Below are 25242 nucleotides of genomic sequence, written 5' to 3'. Positions count from 1 at the left end.
GGGGGCCTCGTCCACAGTTAACTAAAAGAGAGCCCGCGGTGTTGCGTCGGGAACACCGGCACGACGCAAGACGGAAAAAAGAAAAAAAAAAACACTACAATAACGGAAGAACAGGCGGCAGCAAAAACAAATCAACTCTCACGGTCAGCCAGCGGCCGGCACCCGCTGACTCGGCCCCGTCGCGGTCGCCCGCGCGGCACACGTTGCGAGGGCCCGGCCCCCCCTCCCGCGAGGGGGGACGGGCGTGCCTTCCCCTTATCCGGCCAGACTCCCCCGGGGCTCCCCTCCAGCGCACCGCCGACAGCGGCGGCCCGGCGGGGGGCTCGCGGGGAGCGGGAAACGACACCACCAGCTCGGCCTCAGGCACCTGCAGGACAGCCCGGAGCGCTCCAGGGGCACCCGCCGAGGGCCAAGGCGAAACAGCGACCGCACGCCCAACGGGGGAGGCGCGTGCGGCGCGACGACGGGACGCCCCCTCCCCGCCGCGAGGAGGGGCGCCCGCGACAACGCAAGCCGGGAAAGGCGAGCGGAGGGTGTCCGCTGCGTCAGAGAGACCACGGGCGTGACACCGAGGTCGGGCCGGGTTCCGCACCCCTTCCCTTCCACGCACCGCCGTCGGACGGGGAGGAGAGGAGAGGGGCCCGCGGGCAGAGCGAGAAGAGCGGTCCCATTCGCCAAGGAATGTCCGTCCCTCGGCTGGCGCGGCTTAGGCCCGGCCCGGGAGAGCGCGACGTCACCACATCGATCGGACGGCAACAAAAAACGGGGCGAGAAGAAGGGAAACGTGGCGGGGACAACCGTCCGGAGCACGAGCCTGCGCTTCAGCCTCGCCACGTAAAGCCCTTCGCTCTCTTCTCACGCGGAGGAGGAAGACCACGGTCCGCGGGGACGGGGCCCGAGACGTACAGCAGCCGGCGCGCGCAGGCCCGAGGCGTACGGCTTTCGCTCGTGCGGCCGGGGACGTGGGGGGAGTCAGGCTCCGGGTCGCGGCCGAGAACCTCCCGGGGACACCCCCCGTCGTCCAATCACCCGAGGACAGCGTGTCCACAGTCATCTCGTGGTACAAAATGCCAACTTTAGGCAAAACACGGACGGTGCCCGGTGACGGGGGCCTCTGTCTACAGGTCACGCCTGACTCCCGGAAGCGAGTCGCGGCCACAGGAGACCCCACGGGACCCCATCGCCACCAAAGAAGGGCGGGGGGGGGGGGGGGGGGGGTTGGACGGGACTATCTGGTCGACCCCCCAAAGCCAGTAAAGAGAGCGTGCCACGGACAGGCGGCAGCAAGAGGGAGAGGGCCGGGCCGTCCACGGCCTCCCTCACCACTTGGCACGCCTGGGCAACGGCCCGGTCAAACGTGCTTCCGAGTCGGGACTTTGAAAAAATTCCGCCCGGCGCCTAGAACCACCGTGTCGTTGGAAGGCCCGGCCGCGGCGTCGGCGCAAGCCCGCTCGCGGAAAAACGAAGAAACGTTATCTGACGACCGGGACCACGAGTGCGCTCGTACCGACCCGCCTCGCCCTCCGCCGTCCTCCACGCACCGCCCGTGCCGGCCCCCACCTACGGAGCTCCGCGACTCGGATAACGGCCCCAAAGTCGAGCCCGGTGACCGCGGCACACTCGGGCACACGCCCGCCCGCGCAGCCCGGGCGACCACTGAACGCGCGCACGCTCCCGCCTCAGAATCGGGACTTTGAAAAATTTCGCGGAAGGCGCCTCTGACGGACGGACGGACGGACGGACCCGCAGGAGCGGACGCGGACACACGGCACCAGTCGCCCGGCACGTCGCGCAGGCACGCGCCCGCGCCGAAATCAATAGAAGCGGGAGGTGGGGGGGGGGGGGGGGCGCCTCGGGCAGGACGGCGTCCCGGCACAAGCCACCCTCTCCCCGGCTACGCCCGCGGCGGCGGCCCCGGTCGGTCCCCGCGGAGGGGCGACAGCGAGTGCCGGGCCACACGTCGCGGCGGCGCCGGCGGCGGCGGGCACTCACTCCTTCAATGGCCCCGCCGCAGGTCCAATCTCCGGAGAACCGGACAGGCACCGACGGAGCGGCGCGAGCCAACCTCTGCGGCTACGCCCGCGGCGGCGGCCCCGGTCGGTCCCCGCGGAGGGGTAACAGAGTGCTGGTCGACCCGCCCTAGCGGCCCACCTCCCCAGAGGCGGCAGCCACTCACTCCTTCAGCATTGCTGCAGGTCCAATCTCCGGAGAACGGGCCGCGTACCGACGGACCGGCGCCGCCGGCAAGATCCCGACAGCGCCGCCGGCACCCTGGAAGTTGGCCTCGGGCACTGCAGCCGCTTCCCCTCCCTAGATGCTCCGCAAGGAAGAAACGATATAAAAGCGGCCGCCAGGTGGCTCCCGACAAGCGGCGCGAACCTCAGCGGGACGGATCCGGATCTCGGGCCGGCAAGGGCGTCCCGCCGCCCGCCCGGAGGGCCGATCGCGTCCCGGGCCCCCACCCCCAACCCCCTCCGGGACGGCACGGCGCCACCGAACGCGGGGGCGGGGGGGGGGGGGGGGGGGGGAGGGCCTAGGATAATCTTTTTCTCGGAGGATGGCCGGAACAAACACGGGGGCGGGCCGAGCGGGCCATTCGAAAGTGAAAGACTTCCTCGGAGTCGCACACCACCACTACCCACCCACCCCCCCCCCCCCCCACACACACACACACACACACACACACCCCGCAGGCCCAAGACGTCCCGGCGCCTGCCTCCCTCTCTCCCTCTCTCCCTCTCTCCCTCTCTCCCTCTCTCCCTCTCTCCCTTCCCGGGAGACATAAAAAAAATATTTTATTAAATATTTTATTGATGTTTTACAGAGAGGAAGGGAGAGGGATAGAAACATCCACGAGAGAAACATCGAGCAGCTAGCTGCCTCCTGCACACCTCCTACTGGGGATGTGCCCGAAACCAAGGTACATGCCCTTGACCGGAATCGAACCTGGGACACACACACACACACACACACACACCCCCGCGCCCCCCACCCCCACCCCCGCCCCACCCCCGTCGAGTCCGCAGGCCAACGCTCCATCCACTGAGCCAAACCAGTTAGGGCACAAAAACACTTTGGCCGCCAAGGAGCTGAAACCTACATGAGGCAGTACTCACGGATCGTCTCGTCTTTTCTCTCTCTCTCTCTCTCTCTCTCTCTCTCAATTATTGGGGAGACACCGGTTCATAAAACCATACGGGCTTTAAAGTAAAATAAAAAATGAATAAATCAGATATGAATAAATAGGAATCTTTGTATGGAACTAAACAAAAAACAACAACAAAAACATTCAGGTTATTCAAGTGGACAACTCAAGAAAATATCATCTGATTAAATACATACATACATACATACATACATACATACCACATCCAGGGTGCAAGCGGGAAGCGTCATCGGAGCGCATTCGGCCCATGGAGCCCAGTGCATCAAGTCCCTCCGTCCTCATGGATTTCTTCTCCGCCCGCCCGCCCTCCTCTTTTCTTTCTCCTCTTTTGCGGCCCACAACCTCCACACCCCACCAACATCCATGGTTTCCAGCACAGGTGGGAGGTCTTTCCAAGGCCTGTCCACAAAGCCCGGACATACAGGCCATGAACGGTCAACTCGACCCCAGAGCAGTTTAGGTCCTAAACTTGAGGAGAAACCGGTCTCTGCCCGGACAAGCATGTGGGGCGGGAAGCTGTGGCGGTGCCTCGGGAGGTTGTGGGTTTCGGCAGGCGGACAACTCAGGACAGGTGAACACAGGCCAGCACATACCGCTTGCAGCTCTGGTCCGGTTGGGGCGCGGGGCGAGGGTGTGTGGCAGCGGGCGTGCACCCGGCCTCTCTGGACCGAGTTGGTGCCGGGAGTGGCTAAGGCAGGGAGGCACTTCCGCCAATGGAGGCCTGCGCGCTCCTCACCGGCCAATCACGGTGGGTGTGGGTGTGTCCTGCCCCGGTGGGCGGGTCGGAGCGCCCGGGGCGGTGCACGTGGGGAAGGAGAAAGGCGCTTAGAGGCACCGCGGCGGGGATGGCGGCTGGGTGAGTTGTGGGCGCGGGGCGAGGGAGGGCAGGGAAGCGGGGGTCTCTGCCTGGTGATAAAGGGCTTGGGATGTCCCCCCAACTTTAGCGTGGTGCCCCGTTTCCACACAGTGCAGTTAGTGGGGCCCGTAGCCTGACTCGTGGGCACAGTGTAGGGAATGGGTCAGGCCCTGGGAGCGGACCCCCGTTTTCAGCGGGTGCCCTTCTCCCCGGGGCACACGCCGATGGGGCCGAGACTCCGGGACTGTCCAGAACTGGCAGGAGGGACCCCGGGGCGGGGGCTGGAGGCTGGAAAAACCTGACCGCAGTGGACTTGCGAGAGGATGACTTGTGTTTTGGGGGGAGCGGTCATTGTATCTTCCTGTGAAGGGGGAAGTCCTGGGCCGCTGGACGATGAAGACGTTCCTGCATAAAAAGCCCGGGAGCAGTTTCCCCTCGGGTAGCTGACTCGGCTGCAGAAGCTGACGCGGGGGCGGGAGGGGGGGGGGTGTGCGGCCCCTGGTCCGCAGGTGCCCTGTCCAGCTGGCCGCCCTCCTCCCTCTGCGGGACTCTCAGTGCTGGACATAGAACTCTGCGTAAATGTATTGACTTTTAATAGGAGGCCGTGTCCTGAGACGCCGCAGCCGTATTGGGTGCAGTGACTTCTGCTAGAGGTAAGAAGTTCCCATTCACTCAAAGTGCCAAGGGCTTTCAGTCTTTTCTCTGGTGGAGCCAGAGTGAAGCAGCTGCCAGTCCTCTGCACTTCCTGCAGGAGCCGCCCACTCTCCCTCCAGATAGAACGCTGCGGGGATAACGCTGTCACGGGTCACAGCTGGAAATAGACTCTGAACATCTCTCTGTCTGTGTGTACATATACACAGAATTGCCTTCCAGTGATTTTTCTGAGTAAAATGAAGGCCTGTGACATATATTTGCTTTTTGAGAGGAAGGGGGAGGGAGAGAGAGGTAGAAACATCAATGATGAGAGAGAATCATGGATCGGCTGCCTCCCGTACGCCCCCTACTGGGGATGGAGCCCGCAACCCCCACCTGTGTCCTTGACAGTAATCAAACCCGGGACTCTTTAGTCTGCAGGCCGAAGCTCTATCCAATGAACCAAATCGGCTAGGGCTAAACATCTCTTTTTATAGAAAATTAATTAGAAAAGGAGGGTGAGATGAACAGCTTGCAATATAATTTGAGGCTGAGCTCTAAGCAATTGGCCCCAGGATGTGATTTAGTGGCCATTGCCTGCAGTGGGGTGCGCAGCGGCATTATAATCAGGCACAGACGTCCATGATTTCTTGTCAATAAGTGGTCTATCTCAGGTAGTGCTTCGTAAGCGACTAGGGCCCCCTTGAAGGCATTTGGACAATTAGAGAAGAGGTAACAGTCAAAGTTTTTCACTCTTTGAAAAGTGGAGGGTGATTTTCTAGTTTTACCAAATTCTTCAAGTTGCTATTTTGAGATGCAAGTTGCTATTTTGAGAAACCTCCGAAGGGTTTCTTTGCTTCCTTGTGGCGAAGTTAGCGGGAGACTGCGAATTGTGGGTAGAAGCACCCTGGTGGGAAGGGGCTGGTCATGGCAGCCCTGGGTTGAGCTCTGGACTGTTCCCCTCATGCACGGCTAAGTCACTGACCTTCAGTTTACTCACAAAATTGGTGGAAGGCAATTGTATGAAAATGCTCTTTAAACTAAATGTGTTGTTCATAAGCTAGAGGAAAGGAAAAATGCAGTGATTTTGGATGTACTACTTGTGAATAATACTTTTGAAAAACACTATCATTACATTGTGGGAACCATGTTGTACAGCACATTATTCTTTTACTGCACAAAGCAGCAGAGAAAGGCCGTGCACAACTTCTAGAGTCATCGTCCCCGAGCAGGGACGTCACCCAGCGTGTCCAGGCCTCCGAGCACCTCAGAGGTGCTGCGCGAGGTGCCGTGGTTTAAACTAAGAAAGACCTCCGGAGGCATTTCTGTATCACTTTCCTTCCTTTCTGTTGCTTGGGATTGTAAGTGAGGTTCTACGGAGGAAAAATGACTGTTCTTGGCGGGATTCCTATGTGAACCTTTGCATAGCACCTTAGAAACTTTGCAGAGGCACTAGCCAGTTTTGCTTAGTGACTAGAGCATCAGCCTGCAATTGAAGGGTCCCAGGTTCGATTCCAGTCAAGGACACAGGCCCAGGATGTGGGCTCGATCCCCAATGTGGGGCGTGCAGGAGGCAGCGATCACTTATTTTCTCTCATCAATGTTTCTCTCTCTCTCTCCCTTCCTCTCTGAAATCAAGAAAAATATATTTTAAAAAATACTTTGCAGAGGTCTCCTCAGTGTGTCACTACCGACCGTGAAATAGACTTAAACTAGTGGTGTTTGGGACGCACTCAGGGCAGGACTTTATATTTGGGCATTAGCAGACTTCAGTGACGTCACCCTGCACATTGATAAGTCACAGGCTCTGTACTTGTGTTGCCAGAGACAACTACAATGTGTCTGACGGATCTGAGCACCAGGCCCACCTGCAGGGACAGGCACTCACTCCAATGCCCCCTTCTGCCTGAGCTCTGTCCTGAGCCTGTGCAGAGAGCAGCAGCTGCCGAGGACTGGCTTCCCTGGAGAGCGCTCACCTTCACACACGGTGTTACACATGTTCTGCAGTGCTCTGCAGACAGGAGTGCCTAACGAAGGACTTACTGCCATGGAAAAGCTTCTCTTTAGTGAAATAGACCTCTCCAAAGTTGTTAAGCTGCTACACAGAGGTTATCATAGGAACCCAAAATCCTGAATCACATTTGCACGTTTTTCCTGTAACAGCCAGAGACTCGATGTCTTATAGACTCTACTGAAATCACTCATCTTCTCATCATTCATTCATCCACTCACTCATTCACTCACTCACTCACTCACTCACTCACACATTCACTCATTCATTCTTTCACTCACGCACTCATTCATTCATTCATTCATTCACTCAGCCATTTGCTCACTCATTCACTCACTTGCTCATTCATTCATTCATTATTCGCACAAGTGAATGGGGAGAGAACAGTGGTAGGTCAGTCTCGCCCTGAGACCTGGATGGCGGATGGCGAGCAGGACACCTGTCCTCAGCAGCTGGTGCCTTCCCAGTTGATACCCGTAGTGGTGCTCAGAGGGGGCACTTCTCTCCCTTTAGGGGGTAGGGGGGTGAGGGCACCTGCATGTCACTTTGCAAACCTGAGGACACTAGACACAACTACTGTCCCCTTCATGGGGAGCGTGCATTGTAGGTCCTGAGGTTCATGCTTTGCTTCATTCCTTTACAAGTATTTAGGAGCCTGTTTTGTGCCACACCTTTCAAAGCTTTATTTTTCTAAGAAGCAAGTTTCATACAAATCACATTGAGGTGTGTGACTAAATCCTGAAAGCTCAGCAGCGTGAGCTGTAACTTCCGGAGGCAAGTGCTAACAGAAGGAGCAGCGTGTGGCTCAGAGTCAGACCCACAGCCTGAGCCTGTGCCCGGCCTCTCCCTCAGAACAGGCTCTTTTTTCTGTCCCTGTGTCAGGGCTACATTGGCATTGTTGTTTGGCATTGCCTCCCTGTCATATGTAGCTGCCACAGGAATTTAGGAGATGAAGACAATGGTGTTTGGGAAATGTCCTGGAAACTTCTATTCTCCCATTGAAGACATGGATCGCTCTAGCAGGCGCTCACCAGTTTGCTTAGTGAATGAAGCGACTACCTCCTTGTAGAGCCAAAGGTATCTTCCCAACTGTGCGTTGTTTTCATCCTGTGCCTGGGACGCCTCGGGGCTGATTAGTCACTGAGAGTGGAGGCAGTGGTTCCTTGGCCAGGTTTGTTTATTGCTCAGTCAGGCGGAAATTCAAGATCATAGAACAAACGTTCTCTTCCAACTTCTAGAAAATGGATGGTTTCATACCTTTTTCTTCTCATTTATTTATTTTTAAAATCCTCACCGAAGTATTTTTCCCATTGATTTCTAAAGAGAGTGGGAGGGAGGGAGCTAGAGAGAAACATCAGCATGAGAGAGACACATGGCACACGTCCATACTGGGGCTGGGGAGCCTGCAACCGAGATTTATGCCCTTGACCAGGAATCAAACTCATGGCCCTTTGGTATGTAGGTAGATGCTGTAACCACTGAGTTAACCGGCCAGGGCTCATTTTTTTATTTTAGTTAAATATGAACATCAGAGGATTAATATGCTCCTCAAAGCCCTGACTGGTTTGGCTCAGTGGATAGAGTGTCAGCCTGCAGACTCAGGGGTCCCAGGTTCGATTCCGGTCAAGGGCATGTACCTTGGTTTTGGGCACATACCCAGTGGAGAGTGTGCAGGAGGCAGCTGATCGATCTTTCTCTCTCATCGATGTTTCTAACTCTCTATCTCTCTCCCTTCCTCTCTGTAAAAAATCAATAAAATATATTTTAAAAAATATGCTCCTCAAAGATGAGACTGCAAAGTAGAAACGTGTTCTTACAAAAACAGCAGTGAAACAGCAACAAGTGTGCTTGTTGTGCAAAATTTGCAAAATATAGAGAATCAATGGTTTCATGTGAGTGTGCACCAACTTTACACAGGATGATAACGTTTTGCAGGCATTCCATAGTGTTCCCACAATCAGCAATGTATGAAGAATCTACACTAATAAAAGAGAAACATGGTAATTGGCGTATGACCGCTACCCTTCCCATTGGCTAATCAGCGTATCCTTATGCAAATTAACTGTCAGCCAAGATGGCGGCCGGCAGCCATGCACTGAAGCGAACAGGGAGGCTTGCTTCCTCCAGGAACTGCAGACTCCAACGTTCCCCTCCTCACTTGCTGGACTCTCAACTGCAACTCTAAGCAACTATTACTATGTTGCAAATAAGAAGCTAAACAAAACCAGCTTTCAGTCAGCCCCGGACCGCAACATTGTATCCATGTTTTCAGCAGCGAGGCCTCAGAGCTAAAGCTGGCCCAGAATAAAAAAAAAAACAAAAAAACAAGGAGCGGTTGGGAGCTTTTAGTCAACTGCCAGCGGGAAAACAGCCCTCAGCCCCTCACCCAGGCTGGCCAGGCACCCCAGTGGGGACCCCCATCCTGACCCAGGACACCCTCCAGGGCAAACCAGCCGGCCCCCACCCGTGCACCACACCTCTATTCTATATAGTAAAAGGGTAATACGCCTCCCGGCACTGGGATCAGCAGAGCAGCGAGGCTCCCGGCACCGGGATCAGCGTGACAGGGGGCAGCGCCCCAACCCCCTGATCAGTCCTGCTCTGTGCCTGATGGGGGGGAGCTCCCCAATCCCCCGATTGCCCTGCGGCTCTGTGTGTGACAGGGTACAGCGCACCAACCCCCTGATCGGCCCTGCTCTGTGTGACAGGGTGCGGTGCCCCAACCCCCCGCCCCCACGGGCCCTGCTCTGTGTGTGACAGGGTAGAACCATAACCTCTCCATCGGCCCTGCCCTGAGTGTGACAGTGGCGGCGCCCCAACCCCCTGATCGGCCCTGCTCTGTGGGTGATAGAGGGTGGCGCCCCAACCCCCCTCCATGGGCCTTGCTCTGTGTGTGACAGGGTAGAGCCATAACCTCCCCATTGGCCCTGCCCTGAGTGTGACAGGGTGCAGCACCCCAACCCCCTGATCCGCCCTGCTCTGTATGTGACAGGGTATGGAGCCCCAACCCCCCTGATCCGCCCTGCTCTGTGTGTGGCAGGGGGCGGTGCCCCAACTCCCCTATCGGCCCTACTCTGTGCGTGACAGGGGGGAGCTCCTCAACCCCCTGATGGGCCCTGCTCTGTGAGTGACAGGGGGGAGCTCCCCAACCCCCTGATTGGCCCTGCTCTGTGAGTGACAGGGGGGAGCTCCTCAACCCCCTGATCGGCCCTACACTGTGCGTGACAGTGTACGGAGCCCCAACCCCTCTGATGGGCCCTGCTCTGTGAGTGACAGGGGGCAGCGCCCCAACCCCCTGATCGGCCATGCTCTGTGTGTGACAGGGGGTGGCACCACAACCTCCCCATCGACTCTGCCTTGAGTGTAACAGGGGGCAGTGCCCCAACCCCCCAATCAGTCTACCCTGAGCGTGACTGAGGGTGGCATTGCAACCTCCCAATCCGCCCTGCTCTGTGCATGACGGGGCGGCACCCCAACTCCCCAATCAGCCCTGCTCTGAGCCTGACCAGGGGCTGCACCTAGGGATTGGGCCTGCCCTCTGCCACCCGGGAGCAGGCCTAAGCCAGCAGGTCGTTATCTCCTGAGGGGTCCCAGACTGTGAGAGGGCACAGGCCAGGCTGGGGGACCCCCCCCCCCCCGAGTGCACAAATTTTTGTGCACCGGGCCTCTAGTCTATCTATATAAAAGGCTAATATACTACATGTCCTTCCCACCTTCCGGCTGGTACTAAGACACGCACTGACCACAAGGGGGCAGCGCTCAGGAGCTGCCATGACGTGCACAAAGAAATGGCACCGCAGAGCCTGGCTGTGGTGGCTTAGTGGATTGAGCGTTGTCCCATAGACCAAGAGGTCCCGGGTTCAATTCCCAGTCAAGGTACATGCCCGGTTGGGTTGCAGGCTCAATCCCCAACAGGGGGCAAGCCAGAGGCAGCCGATTAATGATTGTCTCACATTGTTGTTTCTATCTCTCCCCCTCTCTCCCCCTTCATCTCAGAAATCAATAGAAAATATATTTTTAAAGAAAAAGAAATGGCACCGCAGACCTGGAGCCCAAAAAGCAATACTTGGCTTTCCCCAAGTGGGACACAGGCCCTGCCACCATCCTGGAGTGACAGTTCACCAAATCTCAGCTGATTCTGCCGAAACCCCATGGCACAAAATGCAGTCCACAGCCCAACCCAGCCTGGAAACGGTGGCTGTGGTTGCTGGGTAATGAGGTCATGTAGCAATGCCCAGCTTCCTCTCCCTAGCAACGAATAGCCCCTTGCATTTTCTTCAGCACACAAACACAGGTTAAAACATTTCACACTTTAACCAAATATCTGTGAAGTGTTTTCCTGTGCCTCATCTCATTTGATCCTCACAGAAGTCCTGGAGTAGGTAGATATGAGTCTTGGTGGAATACTATTTTCTTTTCATTAGCCAGAAAACGGAGAGTTAGAAAGATTAGAAACTTTACTTGACTGAAAAGAAGTAAGAAATGGTGGACCTTGACAATGACTTAAGGTTTTCTCACTGTACAGAATATAGACAAACACTGCTCCAGTTAAATATTTCACCCTTTGTTCTTCCTGCATGATCAATAATGATCTGCTTTGTGTTGATATTTACTGCTGTGTTGCTGACAATCACCTGAAAGAGAAGTTGGGATGCTTCACTGGCCTGGAAAAACTTTAGCTACATCAGAAAGCATGTCTACTTAAGCAAGTTTATTCTTTCCTATTTAATAAAATCCTAATATGCAAATTGACTAAACGGCAGAATGACTGGTTGCTATAATGTGCACTGACCACCAGAAGGCAGACAATCAATGCAGGAGCTGCCCCCTGGTGGTCAGTGCGCTCCCACAGGGGGAGCACCGCTCAGCCAGAAGCTGGGCTCAAGGCTGGCAAGCACAGTGGCTGTGGCAGGAGCCTCTCCCGCCTCCACAGCAGGCGGGTGGTAAGGAGTGAAGGGTCCCGGACTGAAAGAGGGATGTCCAACTGACAGCTTAGGCAGGCATCCTCCAAGGGGTCCCAGAGTGCAAGAGGGCACAGGCTGGGCTGAGGGACACCCCTCCCCCATGCACTAATTTTGTGCATCTGACCTCTAGTCCTATATGACAAAGGCCTAATATGCTGTGTGTGGTTGACCTGTTGGCTGTTCAAGCAATCAAAGCTTAATATGCTAATGATATGCTGAGGCTGCTCAACTGCTCCCTATGATGTGCACTGACCAGCAGGGGGCAGACGCTCCACCCATAGGTTAGCTTGCTGCTGGGGGTCCGTCCGATTGGGATTGAGTGAAATGGGCCAGACACACCCTGGAGCCCTCCTGAGGTTCCTCCACAGCCGACCAACCTTCCGTGTCTCTCCCTGGCCCCAATGGTGCACTGGTGGGGGTCCCTCGGCCTGGCCTGCACCTTCTTGCAATCCAGGACTCCTTGGGGAATGTCGGAGAGCTTTTTTCTACCTGATCCTGCACGCCAGGCAGAGGGACCCCACTAGTGCACAAATTCGTACACCAGGCCTCTAGTATCCTATATAATAAAAAGCTAATATGCAAATAGACCGAATGGCAGAACAAATGAACAACTGGTCGCAATGATGTGCACTGACCATCAGGGGGTGTGCGTATAACAAGGCGGGTGTCGGCCACAGCAGGATGGTAGAGCAGGTGAGTGGGGGCACCAAACCAAGGCAGGGTGACTGTCACTGTCATCAGGGCGAGCCTGTAGTGGTTACTGAAAATTCTTTCTCTTGCACAAAAACAGTCCCACCCGGCATTTGCACCTGCTGCTGGCACCGGCCCACTTGCATCTGCGGCCGGTGCCGGAACCACTGCTCACACCTACTGCTGATGCCCAGCATTGGCCCCGATCGCTCAGCATTGTCAGCAAGTGTGAGTGCTGGCTGTCAGCCCCTATTACACTGGACGGCTTCTCTACCTCCCCCTGCTCCTGATGGAAGATCGGGGCAGGCAGCCACCTCTCGCACCCACTGCCGGAGATGGCCCTGCTCTCACCTGCTGCTGGTGCCAGAGCTGCCATTTGCACCCACTGCCAGCACCAGTCCCGCTTGCACCAGTACCTGGCACCGGAGCCACCACTTGCACCTGCTGCTGGTACCTGGTGCCAGTCTCGATTGCTCAGCGCCATCAGCAGGTGTGAGCAGCAGCTGCCAGCTCTGATTGCCCCTGAGGGCTTCTCCACCTACCCCTGCTCCTGAGGGGTGATTGGGACAGCAGCTGCTGCTCACACCTGCTGACAGCGCCGCCTCTCTTGCACCTGCTGCTGGCACTGACCCCAATCACTCTGTGCCCTCAGGGGGTACAAGTGGGGCCGGCACCGTCAGCTCATGGGAGCAGTGGCAGTGGGAGCAGGGTTGCTGGCAGGCAGGGGGCAGGGGGCCTTGGTGTGGAGGATGGGCTGAGACCCGCCCCTGTGTGTACCGTAGCCTCATGACTCACAGAGTCTTTCTTTCTTTTTTTTTTTTTTTAAATATATTTTATTGATTTTTTTACAGAGAGAAAGGGAGAGAGATAGAGAGCTAGAAACATCGATGAGAGAAACATCGATCAGCTGCTTCCTTCCTGCACATCCCCCACTGGGGACGTGCCCGCAACCCAGGTACATGCCCTTGACCGGAATCGAACCCGGGACCCTTCAGTCCTCAGGCCAATGCTCTATCCACTGAGCCAAACCGGTTTCGGCTGCAGAGTCTTTCAAGGTGCACGAATTTGTGCACTGGACCCCTAGTTTCTACACTAATAAAAGAGAAACTTGCAAATTAACCATCACTCTGCTATACCCACCAGCCAATCAGGAATGAGTATGCAAATTAACCCAACTAAGATGGAAGCGGCCACGGAGCTGGAGCAGCAGGAGGCTTGGGTTGGCCTGGCGATGGAGGAAGCCAAGCTTTCTGCCTGTCCTGGTCGTCCCTGGGCTCCGCTAAAGGCTACAAAGTTTCAATTATAGAAGATAAATAAATCCCAGATACCTGCTTCCAGCCCCCCCTGGCCTCCACTCAAGGAGGCACTGAAAAGAAAAAAAGGAGAGACTGGGAGCTTGGGTCCCCACTGGGGGGACTTGGCCAGCCTGCAAAAAGCCATCAGTCCCTCACCCAGGCTGGCCAGGCACCCCAGTGGGGACCCCCACACTGAAGGGGGTGTGGTGAGCCTGAAAAAGGCCCTCCGCCCCTCACCCAGGCTGGCCAGGCACCCCAGCGGGACCCCCACCCATGCACCAGGCCTCTATACTAATAAAAGGGTAATATGCTAATTAGACTGGGAGACCTTCCAGACGTTGTTCTGGACAAAGCCATGGTGGCGGGGCTGAGGTAGAGGCGGTTAGAGGCCAAGAGGGGAGGGCAGTTGTGAGTGATTAGGCCAGGATGGGATGGCAGTTTTTTGTGATCAGGCTGGTGGGGGACAGGGCCATTGGGGGTAAGCAGACCAGCAGGGGGGCCAGTTGGGGGCGAGCAGGCCATCAGTGGGGGTCAGTTGGAAGTGATCAGGACGGGGGGGGGGGGCAATTTGGAGTGAGTAGGCCAGCAGGGGGTCAGTTGGGGGCGAGCAGGCCAGTGGGGAGGGAAGGTGGGGGTGAGCAGGCTGTCAGGGGGGGCAATTGGGGGTGATCAGACTGGTGGGGGGTCACTTAGGGGCAAGCAGGCCGGCGGCGGGGAGCAGTTGAGGGTGAGCAGGCTGGCAGGCAGGCAGGCAGGCAGGCAGATGAGTGGTTAGGAGCCAGCAGTCCCGGATTGTGAGAGGGATGTCCGACTGCCAGTTTAGGCCTGATCCCTGTAAACCGGCAGTAGGACATCCTTCGAGGTGAGGGGTCCCAGATTGGAGAGAGTGCAGTCCAGGGCTGAGGGCACTGGGCCCCTAGTATCCTATATAATAAAAGAGAAACATATAAATTGACTGTCCCTTTGCTATGCTCAACAGCCAATCAGGGTGAATATGCAAATTATTCCGACAAAGATGGTGGTTAATTTGCATACACCAGCACCGGGCAGAGGGCAGAAGTGGGAGAGCCAGCAGCTTGGGGGGACGTGGCGCCCTCGGTTGCTCCTGTGTGGGGACGTGGCTCCCGTGGTCGCTGGGCGGAGAGCAGAGCAGGAGAGCTGGAGGATTGGGGGGCTGTGGCTCCCTCGGTCACTCCCAGAGTGGGGAGCACTAGGAATTCTGGGAATAGTTCTGATGGCAGCCCCAGGACCAGAAGCAGAAGCCCAGAGCTCGGGGAGCACCAGGAATGCTGGGAATCATAGTTCTGGTGGCAGACAGATCTCCTAGACACTAGAGCAGGGGTGGGCAAACTTTTTGACTCGAGGGCCACAATGGGTTCTTGAACTGGACCGGAGGGCCGGAACAAAAGCATGGATGGAGTGTTTGTGTGAACTAATATAAATTCAAAGTAAACATCATTAAATAAAAGGGTACGGTCTTTTTTTTTTTTAGTTTTATTCATTTCAAACTGGCCGGATCCAGCCCGTGGGCCGTAGTTTGCCCACGGCTGCACTAGAGCAAAGTGAGCCTGGAGCAAGTTACTGTTGCGGTAGGGGATGGAGGGAAAGCAAAGGTGAAGACATAAGTAAAGTCAGAGTGTCTAGGAAAAATTAAAGGGAAGATATCCTAAAACTTCCAGGAAATCTCCACCAATGAAGCAAAGAAAAAAATTGCCTCTGTTATTGGTTGGAGGTCTCAGACAGTTTGTTCATATGATTGCAAAGACAGACAGAAACTCCGGGAATGGAGAGGGCTACCCTGAGGGCTCCCAGATTGGAGAGGGTGCAGGTCGGGCTGAGGCAGTGGTTGGCTAACCGTGGCTCGAGAGCCACATGCGGCTCTTTGGCCCCTTGAGGGTGGCTCTTCCACAAAATACCATGTGCGGGCATGCACGTACAGTGCGATTGAAACTTCGTGGCCCATGCGCAGAAGTCGTTTTTTGGCCTGGGCGAGTCTATTTTGAAGAAGTGGCATTAGAAGAAGTGGGGGGTGTCAGTCGGTCGGGCGACGGGAGACGCGGTGCAGGTGGGCTGTGGGATATGCAGCACAGGGGAAGCACACATGATTCATGCAGGAGTTGAGTGAGCCAGTCAGTCAGCAGTCTCATTGTGCAGTGGTTAGTGCTAGTCGCACCCGCAAATCGTGTGCTGGTGACAAAAGATAGATGAAACAAGTATACAAGATGAGTGTGGATGGGAGAGTTGTAAGGGGTCAACCTCAGCGAATGTACCTCAATCAGATTGAGGACATTTTTAGCAAAGGCCAGCTTAGGAGTACCCTAATTTTAAGTTAATAACAATGTACCTACCTATTTAGTTTAGGTTTAAAAAATTTGGCTCTCAAAAGAAATTTCAATCGTTGTACTGTTGATATTTGGCTCTGTTGACTAATGAGTTTGCCAACCACTGGGCTGAGGGACCCCCCCACACCACCGTGCACGAATCTTCATGCACTGGGCCCCTAGTCTATATATAAAAGGCTAAGTTGACTCACACATGTGCGATACATATACAACTCTAACTGGCACCAATCACACACGTGTTTCCATCTGTCGTTGTAGATCATGAATTTGGTTCACACTGCTATTATAAAGGGCAAATTGCAATATTAAAATATTCCTTCTACTTCATTTCCTTTCCATGTGCATGAATTTGTGCACTGGGCCATTAGTGAATAATAAGCATGGAAATTTTTGTCTTTAGGGAAAAAGACCTCTCTAAAATTCTTAACCAACTGTTTAATGATTATAAAGGGAATCCTAGGTCAGAGGTCAGCAAGCTGTTTCTGTAACAGCCAGACACTCAATGGCTTACGGTTTCTGCAGAAACTCCAAGCCTCTCCTCATTATTAGATAACAGTCTTGACTCTATGTAAATAAGTAGCTGTGGCTCTATTAGAATAGATATTTTCTGTGAACAATAAAGTTTGATTTTCATATAATTGACCTGTATTAGGCAATAAGGCTTCCTTTGAATCTCAGAGAATTAGGCACAGGGCCTAGGCTGCTGGGCCCTGGGATTCACGGGGACATTTCTGCTTCACTAGATGGAGCAACAATGCCGGGAGCTTCCTCTCCGCACCACTAGGAACAGATGACTCATTAGCCAACACTGTACGTCAGGGCCAGTCAGACTCACTAGATCCTGCTTGGATTTGCTGTATTTCAGGCTGATCAGATCCACCGAGAGTTCAGTGACTGGAAAAGGCCCAGTGCCCCTGCCTCTGGGATTCAATGTCTCTCGTCACATTTGGACTTTCCCATTGAGAGGGTGCAGTTCCCAAGGTCTGGTTTTCATAGAAGAGTCTTCATGCAGCTCTTCAAATATGCTGTTTCTAGTCATCGATATAGTTCCCCATGCATTGGTGAAAGGTATGCCATGTGGGCACTCCCAGAGTGGGCAATAGGACTCACATTACCAATCAACTCCAACATTACCACCACCATAAACTTTTGAACTGCTTCTTCATAATTTAAAACAAGGGAGAGTGGGCATTTACATGTCACATAGAGTAGCACACCACCTCAGAGGTCAAACTCTCCCCTCACCTTTAGGGTCCTGCTGGGATTTGAGTCTAATCAAGGTAGCAACTGTCGCAGAAGAGCTCACTGTCTTTGTTACTCTGGTGTGCTTCCTCTTGACAATTTTCTGTTCCCTGGCAAATTCTGAATTATTCTACCTTCCTCCAGTTTTTCTCATATCTGGCTTGAAACCTGTGACAAAATTGATCTCTTCATGCTGAATTAGATCTCTTGGATACAAATCAAGTAAACCATCCATGTCCACTGTTCTGGAGCACTCAGAAAACTTTCAGAATGTCTGTGTCATCACCCAAGGCATGGAAAGAGAACTCAGAAACCCCACTGGATTGCCACCACAGCCCCCACTCCTCCACTTAGTGTTACATGCCGTAGCCCAATATTTACCGTCTTGAGCAGAATCTGGATTAGAACTTGTTTTTTAACACTGAATGAATGATTTTCTTTTCTTTTTATAGATACAATTCCTCATGAACTGATGCCTAAGGCCCTACAGCATACCTGCTACTGCCCAGTCCTAACAGAAGCTCATGCTGATATTAGTGAGGAAAAGGTAAGTACGGAGAAATGTACTCATATTATTCCAGAAGGAAATAACATTGCTTATCAACATCATACAAATCCATCAGGAGGACAGGCCGTGATGGCTTCAATGTCAACAGGCCACAGGGAGCTTTTGATGAGTGAACAGGTCTAGGTAGAGACAGGGACTCCTTGTTTGACCGTAGGGTCCAAGGCGTCACCTCATATAACTACTTTGATCAGGCCAGGTAGGATCAGGTACGGCCCACACTCATTGATGTAGTCTTCCGTGCAGGGCCCTTAATGACTCTGTGAGTGACATCACACCCAAGTCATAATGGACAGCTCAGGTTGCACGGTAACTTGGTGGCCCATGTTTAAGATTTGTTCTTTGTAACCCAGGAAATCCTGTGGGACAAATCTCTGTCCATCCCCATGGTGATGACTGCCCCTCGCCCAGAATGTTTGCCCCTCTGGCTAGGACAACTTTTTTTTTTTAAATATGGAACGCTTCACGAATTTGCGTGTCATCCTTGTTAAGGGGCCATGTTAATCTTCTCTGTATCGTTCCAATTTTAGTATATGTGCTGCCGAAGCGAGCACTGGCTAGGACAACTTTTGACTAATGGGGATGGAAGCCACCAGCGATGCCCTGATGGACTCAGCCAGAGGCTGGAGCCATTGCCGCCCACTGGTCCGTGGGGAGCCAGGACACCTATGCAGCTTGGCCCCTAGTTACCTCTTCCCCAGCTCTCAGCAACCCAGGGAACCCTGATGATCAGATTTGCTAGCTTTCTACCATGAACCTTTCTAATTTTTCTCGCTTCTGGCTTGGAATCATTGACCCAAATATATACTCATGTCCTGAAGCTCTTTGTGCTGAATCTGAGTCTTAGCTATAAGTCATGTAAACAATCCATGTGTGCTGCTGTGGACAACTCAGAAATTTGTCAGATGGTCTATATCATCAACACAGACATTCACAATGGAAGCCAGGAGAGCCATTGGATTGGCACAGCGGTCCTCACTCCTCCATCTAGTGATGCTGTCACCCAGTATTCATAAACTGCCTTGTTTGGCAGACTCTGTAGTTAGAAATTGGCTTTGTAACTCTTAGTTTTCTTCTTTTCATAGACACTAGTCCTCATTAACTGTCTGGTGGCTAACACCCTGCAGCACACCTGCTGCTGACAAGTCCGAACACAGGCTTCATCTCATCCTGAGTGAACCAAAGGTAAGTAAACAAGGATATGCTCATGGGTGGGGAATCCTGAGCACCTGCACTGTGACTCACACACCAGCCTTCCCAAGGTCCCAACCACAATCCCCATCTGTCGGGGACACTGGTAGGAGCATCACGTCTGCTGCGGTGCATGGAGGGGGACACGCAGCAGCCTGCACCTGTGACAGTGCCTGTCTTTTTCCGGGTTGAATTCAAAAGAAGCAAACTTTCAGGTCACTCCATGGAGTCATATACCCAACTGAGGAGTAATCTGCCTCTAAAATCCAGAGGCTCCCTGGGCGCTGGTTCTCCATCTTGGTAGCAGGGGCCAGATGCCAGCAATCATTATTTACCTCAGACACCTGCCTGCCCCACAGAAGAGCACTGGACACAAACATATTTCACTAAGAATTCTGAATTTCAGTCAGATTTCTTCCTCAGCTACTGACTCTAAAAGTGTATCAACTCTAGAGTAGTATTGTCCCACTCACTTGGCCCATTCTGGATAACGTCATCATTGTAACTGACCAGCAAGAAGTATTTCCTGTGGAAGAAAAGGGCAGTGAGGACCTTCAGCCTGTAGAGATGACTCATTCCTGAGGGAAGATAATGAAGGTGTGTGGGGGCCTTGCCACCTGAGAGAAGGCAAATTGGATTGAACTATGGGAACACGAGGAGGAGGCATTTGCCTGCACTGTACGTGCATATGGAACAAGGTGATGTGGACTTGGAAGTTGCTCAAGCAAAGTAACCACATGGTACAGCAGCAGCATAGGGTCTCCTGTGGTTAAAGAATCGGTGAGTACACTGCCACTTTCCAAGTTGTGTCTTCTCCTCTCTCTCTTCTCCATCTCCTACTCCTCCTCCTCTTGCTTCTCATCCTTTTCTTATTCTTTCTATTTCTTCTAAACTTTCTTTCCTCCTCTACTCTCTCCATCTTTTCCTCCTCTCTTTCTGGTTCCTGTCCAATCTCCTCCTCCTTCTCTTCCTCCTTCTTTCTCTCAAAACAAACCAAAAGAGTAATGAGAATGTGCCCAAATTCGCACTCCTGAATCTTTCAAATCCTTCATGCTGGCACAAATCTCATATTCATCAGGCAGATGGTACAGCTTCTAACTTAATACTTGCACAGTTACAGGCAGTTCTTATGGATTGGTTTAGACTTTCTCTCCACAGTTGCCTTGACTCATCGGTGATGAGTGTGTGGGATAATTCTGCTGCTATAGGTATTTCAGTTATGCATTTTACAACCAGGAGCAACCACAGAATGGGTGAGATCAAATTTGGACCTATTTCAAAATGGACCTGAGCAAAAATTCACTGGTCACCTGAGCCTCAAAAGCTCCTAGTCTTAGTGAGGGCTATAGTATTATTTTGGATTCTGAGACCAATTTCTGTTCATAACCATTTTCCTGTGGTCGCTGAATTATCTAGTTCATTGTTTCCCCCAAAGAGATAGTTACTCGGATAAAACTTTTTGAAAAGGGGCTATCAGCCAATGGGCCAACCAAAGCATTCCTTCTTCTATATTAGAGCAGGAATCAGTGGGCATTTCCATGTTACAATTTTTGGTCCATCTTTGGATGTCTTTTTCAGCCCACCATCTCAATAAACTTTATACGACTTTGATAATGACCCAAGCTGCAGATATAAATGCACAGTCTCTGTCTTGTCGCCCCAAACTATTAAATTCCCTTTCATCACAATGTATATTTCTTTGAACATTGTCCCCCCACCATTAATTATTTCCGTACATAATCCATGTTCCCCTCCTTCTGTAAATCACAGAATTCACATGGCTCTTGTAAAGGGTAGCACACTTCCTCAAGGCTCGCACTCTGCCCCTCACCTTTAGTGTCCTGCTGCGATTTGTGTCTAGTCGAGGTGGCAGCTGCTGCAGGAGAGCTCACTCCCATTGTCGTCCTTGTGTGTTTCCTCTTGCACATTTTCCCAGTCCATGAACAATTCTGAATTATTCCAATTAGGTTATAGCCATGTAGGTTATAACTCTACCATGAACCTTCCCAGTTTTCTCACACCTTTGGCTTGGAACCATTGAGAAAATAAATCTTCTCATGTCCTGAACATTTTCAAACTGAATCTGGTGTCTTGGATATAAATCAAGGAAAACAACCATGTCTGCTGTTGCGGACCACTCAGAAATTTTTCAGAACTTCTATGTCATCACCAGAGACATGGAAACTACAAACTAAAAACACATTGGATTGCCACAGTGATCCTCACTCCTCTGTTTAGTGATGCTGTAGCCCAATACTTAGAGATTGTCTTGAATGGACTCTGGAATAGAACTTGGTGTTTGTTTTCTCTTAATGATTGTCTTTTATTTTCCTAGCCATCTTCCTCAATAACTGTCTGATGGCTGACCCCCTAAGCACACCTGCTACTGCTCAATCTTAACAGAGGTTTTCCATGATCCTTAATGAACAGAGGCAAGTAAACAAAACTATGCTGGCATTATTCGAAAACAGAGGAATGTCTCTAACTTTCAAAAACAAGAGGAAGACTGACAAAGATTCTTTTAAAATTATCCCATTATTAAATATTGGGGGATCATGTAGTTAATGACATTATATTAACTTGTACAACTTCACAATGCAACATAGCACACTCCAGTTTGTGCTCAACACTCACAGGATAGCATCCTTGTATTGGAACTCGATTGCCATCGTATCCTCACTCATGCTTTTTCCCCTCAGGTGACCGCCATGGAAAAAGTCTGCAGGTAGGAGATCTTCAAGGTGAATGAGGAGGTGAACGGCCCAATCTCTGCCCATCGTGATGGGTTCATTACCCACTGTCCTTCACAAACATCCCGAATGGTCCTTTGTAGCGCAGCCGTCCAGTTTCCTGTTGGATATTGACATCATGCAGAGTCACCGGTAAGCCAGGTCACGACTTTGCTTCCTCTGTCAGCAGGTCATAGGGAGCCTTCCATGCGCCCACAAGTCTAGGCTGAAAGAGGGATTGGTTGTCTGGCAGGAGGGCCAGCTCTTATCTCACGGCTCTGATCCTCCGAGATCCCGTCATGTGTGAACCATTTCACCTTCATGTGGTCTCCTGTGTGTGGCCTCTTTAGGCTCCGTGAGTGACCTCTCACCCAGGTCACAGTGGACAGCCAGGTTGCCTGGTAACAGTGGCCCATGGTTAAGCACTACTTTTCTGAAACCCAGAGAGCCCTTTGTGGATAAGTCACAGGCCATCCTCAGCGTGAGGACAGCCCCTTACCCTCACTATCTGCCCCTCAAGGCTAGGACTGCTTAGGCCTAAGGAGGGGACGCAAGCCCCAAGTGCTGCCCACGTGGACCTCAGCCAGAGACTGGAAATCTGGCCCCTCCAGTCCACTAGGGAGCCGGGGTCCCTATGGGGCTTGTCCTCTAGGGTAGCTTCTTCACGTTCTCGAATGTTCTAAGAGAGGCCCCAGGGCCAAGGGTGCTGGGGCCCTGTGCCTGGCTAGGACTTTCGGAGAGAAAGGCCAGGGAGTGATATCAGGGCAGAGCCTCACTGAGAGAGAGGCCAGGGCCTCTCTCTCCCTGAGCAAGGCACAGCCCTTTGGTGATGGGCCCCACTATGTGGGGCCAGGCGGGCTCTCTGTGCGGGACCTTCGGCTCCGAGGTGCTGACCCTAGGCCGAACTCTGAGGCTAGCATCGTCTTTCGCCGTGTCATGCTGACATTGACAAGTCACAGGCATTGTTCTTTTTCTTCTTTGAATGCTAATTGTCTCTGTATTTCCTTTCAGTTTCACCATAATCTTTGCCTCTAGGTACATATCAACACAGCAGATTTCTTTTTAAAACCTAGTATTGAAGATTGAATATCTTTCCCCATTGTAACCTTACATCACTCTCCCAAGGACAAATATGAAAACTCAAGGTATCTGAGGCCCGGACACACCTCCATGACTAGCCGGCTGCCTCGGAGCTGGGGACTCCGTGCTTCCTGCCATCAGCAGATCCAGCCCCAGAAACAGACCAGTTTACAATCATCTCTGAAAACTGCCACGAATGGGTGTCCTGTTCTAAGCCGGGTCATCCAGGAAGGACGGGGGTAAGAGGGACATTTTGCTCCAGAAACAGAATGTCCAAAAAGGCCCAGCCCATTATTTTCCCCAGAAACGGCTGGAGGAGAGTAAAATCCCAACATGAGCCTCGAAGGCCTCTGTGCCCAGGGGATGGCGTTGCCGGCTGAGGAGGGACAGCAGGGGACACGGGCAGTTTCTCCACAGGCCGCAGCGGGAAGCTGGGCAGGAGCCTGGCGGGCCCCGGGTTCTCTAAGAGGTTCTTCTAGAAACAGACCCCTCAGACGCTTCCTCTCACCTCAGGTAAGAAGTTACTGTTAAGGCACTTGGGGAGCTTCCCTTCCAGCTTCAGAAAGGAGGCGCAGATATGTGAGTCACCAGTGCAGCCCCCCCTCCAGGCCTTAGTGGGCGACCTGAAGGTGGGGGACCCCGTAGAAGTGGACAAAGGCTACTGCCACCACCATGACACTAATTACCCGATGTGACTGGTTCCATGTGTCAACTTAATAGGACCGAGCACTCTGTAACTGGAGCAGCCTGGCGGCCAGCTCTGGGGCTGCACAGCCCAGCCATGAGGAAGAGCCGGCCCAGCTGCCCGCGTGTGGCCTTGACACAGCCCCTGGTGAGAGTCAAGGGCGTGGTGGACACAACACTGCTCCAGCCAGGGCCCAGGGACATCCCTGACCTTGTCCGCAGGTGTTTAGCGGGGACCCACTTTGCCACAGTGGTGGCGGGATGCCCAGGACACAGATGATGGAGTGGTACATGAGCCAGGGCTGTGGGGCAGGGGTAATGGAACCAGAGCACCAAGCTCCGTAATGTAGAGCAAGCCCCGCTTGATGCAGTCTGAAAACTGCCCGGGAGGCTTTCTGGGAAGAATTGCAGGTGGTGGGAAAGGGCCAGGAGGAGCTGAGGCAGAGCTCTGCGCCCAGGAACACCCCCAGCCCACCTGCCCCCAGCAGGGGCCGGAAGTACCTTTGGTCTGAGCAAGGTCAAGGTTCACAAAAAGAGAAACAACAAAAAGAACCAGTAAGCAGGACCGTGCAGTGAGGGCTCCTTTCTGTGCCGGTGCAGACGCTGCTGGAAGCAGCCTGTGCGAGGGCCTGGCCCATGCCCTGCAGCAGGAAGCTGTCCTGCAGCCGGTCAGGGAGCACGGCCTCAGCGTCCCTCCCAGACCTCATGCACCCACCCCATCTCCTCCCTGGCCGGTTGCGCACAGCCAGAGGGCAGGCCCCGCACCGCCCCTTCCCCTGGTGCACTGCGCATGCATCTCTTCAGCTGTGGTTGCCTCAGCGATTCCCTAGGAGCAGTTCTCCCGCAGGTGCTCCAGCTCAGCCCGGTCACCCTGTCCGATTCCCTGTTACTGGCAAGAGCCCGGTTGCACTCGGCCACCACTGGTCCCTTCTGAGCAGAGATCTAGCTGTTACCTCAATGCCCTGCACCTCCAGCAGGGGGACAGCCTGGGTGTGTCACCCCAGGGAGCAGAGACCTCCCTGGGAGGTTAGGCAAGCCGGCAACGGCCTGAGCTGGGGCCCACCACCCTCGAACTACACCCCCCAGCGGGCCAGGCGGCCTGCAGCTGAGCCTCCTGATCTTCATGCTCCACCAGGCACCGTTCTGATGGCAACTGGCAGTGAGTCTCAACGCTCAGAGCACAGGACTGGCCTGCAGGGAGCAGACACTCATCCCAAGACCCCACTGCTGCTGAGTTCCATTGGAGCCTGTCAGAGAGCAGCCGCTGCCGTAGCCGGGCCTCATCTGAATGTGCGCCAGCTTCACGCAGAGAACAAGGCATGTCTGCAGGTGCCGCAGAGCGTTCCCCTAACCGGGAATGGCCTTCAGTGTGGAAAAGACGGTCTTTAGTGAAAGAGACCTCTCCAGAGACCTGAGCCAGACACGCAAAGACTATCGAGTTATTCCAGGATCCAAGATCACATCTGCAGACTTTGTAACAGCCAGAGGCAATGGCTTAAGGTGTGTATTTAAACTCCAATCTCTTCTCTTAGACGCAGCGTCATAGACAATATGTGAGCAAATAGGTGTGGCTGTATTCCCATAAAGCAGTATTTGTAGACACCAGAGTGTGCGTTTCACATCATTGACATGTTTTGGGCTGCAGGGCATTGTTTGGGCTCCAAGACAGAGGCCCCGGCTGCCTGGGTCCTGGGCCGCCGTTGAACTCTCTGAGAGAGAGGACCAGGGCCTGCTGGGGGCTTCACTAAGCGTCTCTGAACGAGGAGCTGGGCTCCTCAATGCTGCCCTCTGCTC

The 25242-nt window shown here is 53.6% G+C and overlaps 2 long non-coding RNA genes and 1 other non-coding gene across 9 annotated transcripts in view; 1 reads left to right on the top strand and 2 right to left on the bottom strand.

The window, feature by feature from the left end:
* LOC139000766 (uncharacterized) overlaps positions 1-3773 on the bottom strand; it is a 21147-nt gene extending 17374 nt beyond the window's left edge. Inside the window, exon 1 of the long non-coding RNA XR_011469708.1 lies at positions 3367-3773. This is a non-coding gene — a long non-coding RNA (uncharacterized lncRNA). The remainder of the gene's footprint in view (positions 1-3366) is intronic.
* An 846-nt stretch (positions 3774-4619) lies between these two features.
* Positions 4620-25041, top strand: LOC139000764 (uncharacterized). Of its 7 annotated transcripts, none has more exons than XR_011469706.1 (8): positions 4620-4675; positions 17652-17746; positions 18850-18949; positions 19027-19735; positions 21291-21387; positions 21655-21837; positions 22696-23003; positions 24584-25041. It is a non-coding gene; the product is annotated as an uncharacterized lncRNA (long non-coding RNA). The 7 variants fall into 7 exon arrangements; XR_011469705.1 differs by having other exon boundaries at positions 18850-19735; positions 21655-21680; positions 21789-21837; positions 22810-23003; XR_011469704.1 differs by having other exon boundaries at positions 18850-19735; positions 21655-21680; positions 21789-21837.
* Positions 18212-18318, bottom strand: LOC139000773 (U6 spliceosomal RNA). The gene has a single exon (XR_011469711.1). It is a non-coding gene; the product is annotated as a U6 spliceosomal RNA (small nuclear RNA).
* Positions 25042-25242: the final 201 nt, after the last annotated feature.

This window comes from Myotis yumanensis, unplaced genomic scaffold, assembly GCF_028538775.1.
Source record: "Myotis yumanensis isolate MYYU_CA2020_CCGP unplaced genomic scaffold, mMyoYum1.0.hap1 SCAF_28, whole genome shotgun sequence".
Classification (NCBI taxonomy): Eukaryota; Metazoa; Chordata; class Mammalia; order Chiroptera; family Vespertilionidae; genus Myotis; species Myotis yumanensis.
This window is presented reverse-complemented; position numbering and strand designations above follow the sequence as displayed.